We start from the raw sequence: 11,864 nt of genomic DNA, 5'->3' as shown, positions 1-11,864 counted from the left end.
GACATCACAACAAAGATCAGACAGTGATGCTCTATTGGAGGATCTCTGCCATAGGTTTGACATGCTACTGACTGGTGTGATAGAGTGCAGATGGCATGAGGTACAATATTTGTATACAAATGAGTGCACTGGTCATCCCTCAGAATGGAAAGGTGTCACAAGGCGCATAGTTATGTCCAGTCAAGCAGTTTGACACTTATGGGCTAGTGGGATGGATCCATTGGCGTGGGAGCCTCTAGATGATAGGTATTAGGCATAGGGACATGTGGGTCCCCCATTTTTGTTTTGTTGTAACATGCTATGGACATGTTAGATGTATTTAGAGTATGTTTGATGTATTTAGAGTAGTGGACTCCAAGCATTATATGTTGGATATTATGATACATAATATGGTTATGCATATTTTGACGATTGTGGTTCATCATTCGTTTTTTATATGGATTTCTTATTGTATATACATGTGATAAGTTCTAATCTAGAATGTTTTTTGAAATGGTATCTACAAAGTGATTTTGTGATCTAGGAACATGACTAAATGTAATGAATTCAAATTCACGTGTCGAAAGATTAACTCGTAAATATTTTCTAAATAGGACAAGATTATGCACATGATAAAAACCATTCAATTGCGTGACAAGTAGCAAGGAATCAAGAAAAACATGAAGGTGAAGGATGCGATGATCAAGGGCATCGGCTAACAAATCTATCACAACATCATATTTGGCCTGGTTATTGGTGGAAAATCCAATGCAAACGTCCTTGGAGTGGAGTAACAAATGCAAGGGGGTGAAAATGGCCCAAGTTGTTGAGGCTAGATTTTTGGAGAAGCGACTTGCACCATTAGCATAACCGATATGAGGTGTGGATATATTTCCATCTGAAAGACGCAAGAAGATAACAAATGAGATGATGGTGGATGTAATCTACCTAAATGTATGGAAAAAGGAAAAGACACATGCATTTCGATAGGAAATGTTATGGGTAAAATTTCTTGAGGTAGAGTGCATTGCGAGGGTTAGGAAGGATTTCTGCTTCTGGACCCTCTAAAAGGTATGACCGTTTTCCCAAACACTTACAAATGATGTAAGGACCTAGCCATAATCGTTAAAACTTACCATGCCCTAGTGCATCATGAGCTTAGTCATAGATGAGAACAAGGTTGCCTTTGTGAAAGGTATGAGGGTCAACTTTTTAGTCATACTGAGCTTTGGTGCGCTTAAGCATGATACGTCGTTGTTATAAGGGTTGGGTGTCTGAGAGGAATTCGAACAAAAGGTGGAGGGAGGGGATTTCACACTCGATTGGTAAGACTACCTCCTCTCTAAAAACAATGTGGAAAGGAGTGAACCAGATGGTGGTTTTGACAGAGGTTCTATAGGCCCACAAAGTAGGGAAGAGCATAAGATGCTAGTTGGTCTTGTGTTTATTCACCGTCCATTGAAGCATATTTTTAAGGATTTTGTTGAAAGATTCAACTTGGTCATTGCCTTGGGGGTAGTAAGATGATGCATATTGGTGTTCAAATCCCAACAGAGAGGATAGCTCACGCTAGATCTCATCTTCAAAGTGTTGGCTATGGTCAGAGACCAATTGTTTCAGAACCCTGAATCGAGCGATAACATGGTTAAAAAAAAGAGGGTTGCAGTAGTTGTGGTGTTATTAAACATGGGAATGGCTTCAATCCATTTGGTGAAATAGTCAACGACCACGATAATATATTTATGGTTATTAGAAAATGGGGGTCAACACTCCATAAAGTCAACAACCCATTTACACAAAGGACTGATTATGATGACAGGATGGAGGGGAGCAAGTGGAGCTTACACTTTAGGAGCATATAATTATCAATTGGGATAGTTTTTTACTGCCTCAATGCAATCGCTACAAGTGCCACCATGGAAGGTATTGGGAACTTGCTCAACTTCAACATGGGTGAGACAACAACGAAGGACAATGTCGACACTACGACAATAAATATCATCACCGATGAGGAGATAGCGAGGGGCTTGATGTTGAATACATTTTCTATCATCACGAGTGAGATCGGGGGTGAATTTATGGGTTCATAGGTAGGTAAGGATGTATCCATACCAAGGATCATCTAAGGTAATGGAAAACAAGTGTTCATTTGGAAGGTCATCATTTATCGGCAGATCAGGTGCACCAGTAGGAAATTCGTAAATGAATTTAGCAAGGGCTAAACCTTGCTTACTTTTGGGTGTGACAAATTCGAGATCGAATTCTTGAAGGATAATTATCCAATGGGAATACTTCCCATTGATGATCCATCAACTCAACACTAAATCCATGGGATTGGAATTGGTCACAACTTTGGTGGTACACGTAAGGATATAATGACGAGGCTTTTGAATAAAGAACACAATAGCCATCACCAACTTTTCTTCATGTGAATAGGAAACAGGGGACTATTAAGGTTCTTACTAACATAATAGATGACATGTTCATTCACAAAACCATATTCTTGGATTAGGACCCCAACGACCACATAGGCATATGTAGAGGTATACAAGATGACATCGCTCTCAAAGTTAGGTGGACTAATCAAGGGAGCAGAAGTGAGAGCACGTTTGAGGGCATCGAAATACTATTGGTCTTGTTCATCCCAAACAAATGGAATGTTAGATTGAAGGATTTTAAGAAACCCATGCGCGGTGGTGGCATAGTCAGGGATAAACCTACAAAGAAAGTTGGCTTTTCCTTGGGGGCTCTGTAACTAGTGAAGAGTACAAGGAGGAGGAAGTTTGAGAATGGATTGAACTTTGAGAGGGTCAAGAGTGATATAATTTTTGGACACAATGAAGCCCAAAATTCAGCTAGAAGGAACACAAAACACACACTTAAGGGGGTTGAGGCGAATGTTATAATTGTGATATTGAAGGAAGATGGCACGCAAATCATGAAGGTGTTGCAACCTAAGCTTGGAACGAGTGGTTAGATCGTCTAGATATGAAAGGATAATATGAGCCACATTGTGGAAATAGTAAGACATGGCATGCTAAAAAGTGGCCCAACATTATTTAAACCAAAAGGCATGACCCTATAAGAAAAATTTCCCCAAGGACAAGTGAAGGCGATTTTAAGTTGATCAGCATAGTGGATACGTATCTGGTTATACCCAAAGAATCCATCCATAAAGGAAAGAACCTCATGCCCCACACACTCATCAATTATTTTGTTTATGAACAGTGTGGGGAAGTTATCTTTAGGACAAGTTTTGTTCAGATCATGAAATTTTGTGCAAACACTAATGGTGCCTTGTTTCTTTAAAACGAGAACAAGATTGGACACCCATGTGTTGTATTCGATACGATAGATGAAACCAGCTTGCTTAAGCTTATCTATTTCAACTTTGATAGCTTCATGTTTGGAAGGATGGATAGGCCTTTGATTTTGGTAGATAGGGATGGCATTGGGCCAAGTGTCGATGTGATTTTCAACAATGGCAAGGTCAAGTCTAGGAATTTTGGAATAAGAGTAGGCGAAAACATCACAAAATTATTTGAATAACTTAGTGTAATCATCAATTTCCTCCGAGGTGCATTATGCCCCCAAGATGATATTTTCTTTGATCCTTGGTTTATTCGAAATGTTGATTTTTATGATAGGGGAGATGTTATCCATATTTCCTTCTTTGAAAGCATCTGGTGCAGGAATGGGAGTTTTAAACCAATCGACTTCACCATGAATGAAGTCTTTAGACTCCTATTGTGGTGGCTACAACCACCCTGCAAAATTTTTCCTATGCTTCGATTTTGGAGCCTTCCTTTTTATCAACAGGAGGTCATCTTGCACTGATCCAGGTATTCATGCTTTGACTGAGACTTATATTTTCAATTGTGCTTATGCTTACCTGGTTTCACTCTTAACTGATATTTCTAAGTCACAAGATCATCTCCCAACTTGGTCTCACAGTAGTTCTGGGTTTGCCTCCTTAAAATGTGAAATCTTTGACACAATTAGCCTTGATGACGCAAAACCAAAGATTCTGGGTTCGAACCCCAGTATGGTCGCCAATTTGTTATATGGAATTTATACCTACGGATAAGTACATCATCCCTAAGTGGGTAGCTAGATTTAGAAAAATAGAAGGAAAGTGGTTTAAACTTTTCCTACAACAGATAGATGAGATGAAGGAACCTACTTGTGATCTTTTGCTTCCTTTGATCTCCTTTGAATTGCTTTCATCGCTCCCGCTCGAACTGAATTCGCTTAATTGGTACCTACCAACATAAACAGAATACGAAAATGATCAAATCATATGATCTATCTACTATAAACAAATGGAATCAACAACATTTGAACATATATTCATCATAGATATAAACAAGAATATGGGAAAAGGAACAAGCAAATTTATTGATTGATAGAAGGAGGAGTTACACCCAATGTGGTTCGATCACATGTCACTCATCCATCTTAGTCCAAACCTTCATCACACCAATAGCACATCAATCCAGTAGCATAACATTACTTGACAATGATTTCAAGTCTCAAACCAATAGTATTTCACTACAATATCCAAATTCTATCCCCTGATCACTATGATGAGTGGTCAATTTATAGGGAAATGCAAGTGGTTTTGTCATAAATAGGGTATCTAATGGTTTTCCATAATTGGAGTTAGTTTCCATGGAGAAAGGGATGAGAGCATAGAGGGTTATTTGATCCATAACCTATCCAAAAATGATCTCATAGGATGAGATAAGAGCTGGGCATCCTTCTAGAATGTTCTAGAATTAAGGAATATTCCTAGAATCCTATGCCCATTTCACTCATTCTCACCCAACGTAGGTATAAGTGGGCCTAACTTCACTGCAGTGTAGGTCTAAATGGGCCTACCTGCTCTGTAACACAATTTTCCCTAACCAATGCTGCGTTGGTGTCCCAACGAGGCATTTCAGCAAGGTTTCAAGCTAGGAAACTTTCATGGATGAAAGCATTCAATTTGATGACTTGTCTAGGGCATGTAGCAACTGAATTAGGGTTTGATGAGCCATAATTTTACTGATTTGATCGTCGGGAGTGATGTGCCAAAATAGAACTGTAACACTTGGTTTCACACTTAACTGATATTTCTAAGTCACAAGATGATCTCCCAACTTGGTCCCATAGTAGTTAGCCTTGATGATGGGAATTGTGCAGTCCTGACTAGAAGTTAGCCTTGAGCTCAGAAACTATGAAGTCATGGAAGGCGGTCTAGCACTGAGCCCAGAAACTGCGCAATCCATCACTGAGCTCAGAAAATACTCAGTGCACTGAGCCTGAAAGTTGCCCAGTTCCCCAGAATTGCGTAATTTTTCCTGGCGATGTGCATGGCAAGTTTCCCTGGAAAAATAAATTAAAAAAGAAAAAAAGAAAAAAAAAATTCTAAAAATTAGGGATCTATTTTTAGTATCCTGAAGGAGGCACTTTCGTTATTTTTAGAAACTTTTGCCAAGTGTCACTTTTTCCTTGATTTTAGGCATGCGCGTCATAAACCCTAATTTTCTCAAATATATCTAATCGAAACATCTATATCTCATTTGCACATTCAATCTTGGATCTCTATCATTCTTGGGGATATCAAGGAACCTTCGATGAGATCATCATCGTTTTTCTGTGTGAGTTTTGTTTTTTTCGTCTTTTGCCGCTTTTTGTTTTTTTTGTTTTTATTGTGTGAGTGTTGTTTTACTTATTTCTCTTCATAGTTGCTAGTGTTTCAACTTGTTTTAACTTGTATAAGTTTTGTTTTAAGTTTTATCTTGCCTTTCATAAGTGTCGCATCGGTTTCCCTGTTTTTGCACCAATGGTCATCGTTGCAACGACTCACCTCACATACTTAATTTTCCTTCTGTTTGATTAATTGTTGCACTTGATCAACATGAATTTACTCATACTTAGTCAGATATGAACTCAAGCTCACACTATATCTCATATCTTTTCATTTTCCACACTTCCCTTGGGCATATCTGCACTTTCCTTGGCAGGTTTTCACTTTGACTAGTTGGGCACTGCGCAATCCTAAGGCTCAAGCCAAAATATTGGCCTATGGAAATAGTGCACAGTATAAGATGGCTCCAACTGTGCACAACACATTTCCAGGAGCCAGCCTGTCATCTTGGCCACTGAGACTACGTAATGTGTAGTCTCTCCTAAACCTCTTCCCAGGCTGAACTGCACATTGCATAGTTTCAAGCCACAAGCTTCGACCCTAGTTGTTAGGACTATGTAGTGCACAGTTCCCGTAGGAAGCTAGTGCCTCTCGTAAATGAGAATTGCACAATCCTCCCCATCACATGCCCGATTTTTTACTTGATCATTCCTTGAAAGTAATTTTCTAAAGACTAATATTTTCTTACCATGAGTGTCTTTCTGTCCCACAGGTACCACAATTGTTGAGCACTTCTCTCCAGTAGGTTAAAGATGATTTTGCAAAATACTTTGAGGCAGACTTAGAGGACTGGTAAGTGTATCTCAGTATCTGGCAGTTAGGATAATACAAGTTTGGATGCAAGTATCCAACCTTCCCATGTGCATATGGATTGTCGCACACATTGATGAGAATACCATGACATTAAGCAGTACCAACAGACATAAGCTTGCTACCTTCCAGGCATAAGTCTATTAGTGCATGTATCACTTGCTCGAGCCAGTAGAGCACATAGAATCACTTTTCTATGCCACCCATATCTATGTGAACATGAGATACATTGTCAAAGGCTGGGTGAAAGAGCCATCGAATTTTAGACAAACACCCACACAAGCATAGAAGACAAACTCCCTCAGGAAGGCCTACCAACTCTTGGTTATCTTCGCTTACATGATCCATGGTCGAGAGAGCACAAATACTTTTCCTGTGTTGATTTCCAATAGCATAAAATCTGCTCTAAGTCTCAAGATTTGTAGGGATGCTTAGAAAAATGCATCCTCCAATACCCAGAAATTATTTTGGGAAATTCTACCCAAAGAGAGTTTTATTAAATAATTAATTATTTTTTATGAGACCCTAAGTCTAAACTTATGAAATTAAAATAATTAAAGGGTATTAATATAAACTATGGGTGAAACTTCTAGAATAAGGTAGTTATCAAGTCAATATGATCCTAGCCATTGATTAGATTCTAATAATGGTTGTTGATTGATCAACGAGACGATTATAACAGGAAGCTTGATGGGCACTTGGAGAACACACATCGAGTAAATTTAGAAGATTGAATTTCTGAAGCAGAGAAGTTGTCGAAGAGAGATTCAAAATTAGCTTTTGTAGTGATGGGTAGTGAGTATTCAGAAGAAGGAATTTTTCTTGGGCCAGAGAGTACGAGGCATAGAGAGGGAAGAATGACATCCAAAGAGAGGCAGAAACTGGCCCATGCAGAGCTGACACAGTGGCAGCACATGCCTTAGAGGGAGATCAAATTCTTGCTGAGGAAATTGAGTTTAGTAGCCAGGAACCCGGGTGTGAGACCGAGAGGTAGAGATTCCGATCTTCCATCCAACAAAGGGTCTGGAGAAGGAGCAACATGATACCCAATAAGGGTGATGCAGGAACTTCCTGGGAGTGACACAGTTCTGCATAGAGGCTATGTAGAGGGTACACATAGACTCTAGTTTAGCATGATCAAACTCACATTCTCCCAGTGACAGGGTGAGAACACTTCACCATTCGTTTTGTCTAGTTTCTCTCTATATCAGATTGCTAGTTGAGCATTGAAGAATTGTATTCAGATTTACTACTCCATAATAATAAAACCGTCAGATATGTTGCACCAGTTTTCCCGCATTGGGTTTCTTCGGGGACATTTGTCCAAAAATAATGGTGTTATTGTGTTGTATTTTCTTTCTTCCTCAGTCTCTTGTTTCCGCATATAAATTAATTAAGTGAAGGCTACAATGTATGCATTTCAGTATTTGTCGTAGGAAATTGCAAATAACTTGTTCATGTAAATATAATAAGTAGGAGAAATATCATTAGTTGCTGCAATAGGGATTTTGGTTTAGGAATTTTCACATGGTATCAGAATTGCAAGAAGAGAAGTGCCAAAGGACGCAGCACTGAGCAGAAGAGGGAGATCAAAAAGTTGTAGGAGGCAGTAGTTCGAAATCCCAGAGGGATTGCTTAATTCTTAGCAGAATGGCTGAAATTTCGAGGCAGTCTCTCTTCAAGTGAGTCGATTGAGAGAAGCTCTTCCATATCAAGTTTTTCTGAGACAGAGAGAGCAGCACTGAAACCTCAGAGTGAGGAGAAGCTGGTGGGATGCATATTTTTCTATAGATAGTTTGTTGGAAAAAAATTCATCAGAGGAGAGAGGAGAAGCACGACTGAGGGAATTTCTTCCTTAAAGAATTCCTAGCCAAGGAATTCGAACTCTCTAGAGCTGAGCAACAACAATGAGCAACAATTTTACTAGCTCCAATAGGGAGTGTGTAGGCTAGCCCAGTAGCAGTGCAGAAGAGAGAGGAGATTTTTGACATTTGTGGCAGAAATGGAAACCAGTGGCTTGAGGGATCAAGAAAGATTGGATGTGTCATCTAACTACGTCATATGGAAGGAAAGAATGTCATTCCTTCTAGATGAGCATGCCCTCAGATTGTTATGAAACCAGCTCACAAAAATATAGAAAAGATAGATGAATGCCTTAGAAATAAACCTCTTCGAGGGGGAAACATTACACAAATGAACAATTCTTACATGATACAAATGACAATACCTCCTTTCTATATATAGGAGTCTAAGGGGTCATAATATAATCAGAGCCGACATAACAATAATAATGTAATGGCACAATAATAAGAATAATGGGCTTCTTTGGGGCACAATAATAACAATATGGGGACTACATGGGTACAACAATATAATGAGAGGGTTGTACTAATAAAAATAAGGGTTTACATTAGTAGTATAGGGGCCTAACATTCCCCTCTCCTTCAAAAAGTGTTGTCGTCAATGCTTGAGTAGTTCTCGATGCTTTTCTATAAAATTCTTGTCCTCCCATGTGGAATCTTCAGCTGGTAAATTCTTCCACTTGATGAGATACTCTGAAATTGATCGATTTCATAGTTGTCAGGTTCTTGTTTCTGTGATTGCTCCAGGTTCCAATATGATTTTTCCTTCCTCTTCAAGTTCTGGCAATATTGTTTGAATTGGGATCTTCTGCAGCTTTTGAATGAGTGGCCACACTTCTTCATCCTTCTTCCATTCATCCATTGTTTCATTTACCCAATCTGTTTGGATAATAGAAATAGCACAAAACAATGCTTCCACATCCTCATCCTTTCTTGAGAGTGCATCTGCAGCAAAATTTTGCTTCCCTTTTCTGTAGATGGTGTCAACGTCATAACCCAACATATTTGTGACCCATTTTTTTTGTTCTTCTAAAGATAATATTTGTTCTAAAAAGTATTTAAGACTATCATGATCCATTTTTACCTTGAAGTTTCTTCCCATTGGGTAAGGTCACAATTTCTTAAGTGCATGTAGTATTGTCAACATTTCCTTCTCATAAATAGCTTGCTTGAGATGTAGCCATAAAAATACCCAATCACCTACATCAAAAGTTTTTTAATTGTGATATTGATCTACCTGTTGTTTCATTCGATTCTGCACCAAAGTGGCATTATCCTTTAAAAGTTGGAGAACTTGTTGTTGATGCTTGATGTGATCTTTCACTTCTTGAACATTTTTCTTCTTGATATGTCCTTCTATCTTGAGAGTTTGAGTAGTGGTAATTTCTTCCAATGCTTTACAAGATATGGTCAGATTCATTTCTTGATGCTTGATTTGATCTTTCACTTCTTGAACATTTTTCTTCTTGATATGTCCTTCTATATTGATAGTTTGGGGAGTGGTAATTCCGGCCAATGCATTACAAGATATGGTTGGATTCATTTCTTTTTTCTCGATGTGATCTTTAACTTTGTGAACCTTTTTCTTCTTGATATGTCCTTCTATCTTGAGAGTTTGAGGAGTGGTAATTATTTCCAATGCTTTACAAGATATGGTCAGATTCATTTCTTCTTTCTCTGGGGTTGGTTCCTGGTGTATATCCTCTTCTTTTGATATTTCTTGATCATTTTCTTCCTCCTCTTCACAATCTATGTAAAATAATTTCTTCTCAGAACACTTATGACCTTTACTGCATTTTCTAACACAATTGTAACAAAGCCCTTTTTCTCCTTTTTATTTCAATTGTTGTGGTGTAAACCTTGTAGGTTGTGGAAGGCTAGGAGAAAAAAACTTCCATAATTATAGTCGTGAGTGGTGGGATTCCTTGTTTCCATAATTTTTCTTTCAATTTTTCTTGCCCACCTGAATGCCTTCTCCAATGAATCAGCTTCCCAAAGACAAACCTCATGTTGAATGTTATCCTTTAAAGTACCTATGAAGACATCAATCCTTTACTTCTCCGGAATATCGTTTACCCTTATATTCAATTTTTGAAAGTCCTCAATGTGCTCTGCCATTGAACACTTTTGTTTGATATTTATCAATTGGCTAAAGAAGGTGTTTCTCTTTGTATCCTCATAATGTGCTATCATTTCCTTCACGAAAATTGACCATGTGATAAGTGGTTTACGAGAACAAAGCCCTTTATACCATAAAAATTGATTCTGTTCTAAATAATTAGATGCAATACATACCTTTTGTAACAGTGGTACACCATGTAGATCAAAATATTTCTCCATCTGTAGTATCCAATTTACTGGATCTTTGCCATCAAACTTCCTCATCTCGCTTTTTCTTTATTTTAGGGGCTCAATCGTGAAATGACTGTAACTCTGTACTTTCAAATCTTTAAGTTCTGCAATTTAGATCTATAATAGCCCTCTGAGTCCTCTTTCAAATCCCACAAGTCTGATCAAGATTTGATTCTCCAAGGAAGAGTTATGCCAAATCTCCCACGGTGACCTGCTTATAGACTTGTTCAGTAGAGCGAACTTGTACGATATTCCGTGGGTCACTGTTTCAACCTTAGGTTCTGAAAAGGGTATCGAAAAAACTACAATCCGTCCTCTTTCTGTAACTTTTACGAAAATTCAATCTGATGCTCAGAGAGAAAGTTATGATGATTTTCCCAAGCTGACCTATTTGGAATGTAATTCGAGGGTCTGCAAAAACCCTAACTTCCTCAAATTATATCTCCGAAAATATAGCGTGAGAGGATCTGAAATTCTAAGCCAAGGTTCAGACTGATCTCTTCTCAAATGGGTTTTTTTTTAGCTTCTGAAACTTTGTAGCAAAAGAGTTATTGTGAAAATTCCACGATGACTTGTTTAGAGCAGCGAAACCCTAGAATCCAAAGCTCTGATACCAAATGTTATGAAACCAGCTCACAAAAAGATAGAAAAGATAGATGAACACCTTAGAAATAAACCTCTTCGAGGGGGAAACCTCCTTTACATTACACAAATGAACAATTCTTACTTGATACAAATGACAATACCTCCTTTCTATATATAGGAGTCTAAGGGGTCATAATATAATCAGAGCCGACATAACAATAATAATGTAAGGGCACAATAATAAAAATAATGGGCTTCTGTGGGGCACAATAATAACAATATGGGGACTACATGGGTACAACAATATAATGAGAGCGTTGTACTAATAACAATAAGGGTCTACATTAGTAGTATAGGGGCCTAACATTCCCCTCTCCTTCAAAAAGTGTTGTCCTTAATGATTGAGTAGTTCTTGATGCTTTTCTATAAAAATCTTGTCCTCCCATGTGGAATCTTCAGCTGGTAAATTCTTCCACTTGATGAGATACTCTGAAATTGATCAATTTCATAGCTGTCAGGTTCTTGTTTCTGTGATTGCTCCAGGTTCCAATATGATTTTTCCTTCCTCTTTAAGTTCTGGCAAT

Source organism: Pinus tabuliformis, chromosome 6 (genome assembly GCF_031772625.1).
Source record: "Pinus tabuliformis cultivar Carrire ecotype Pingquan chromosome 6, CPIR1, whole genome shotgun sequence".
Lineage (NCBI taxonomy): Eukaryota > Viridiplantae > Streptophyta > Pinopsida > Pinales > Pinaceae > Pinus > Pinus tabuliformis.
The sequence above is the reverse complement of the archived record's forward strand: the minus strand, read 5'-3'. Positions refer to the sequence as shown.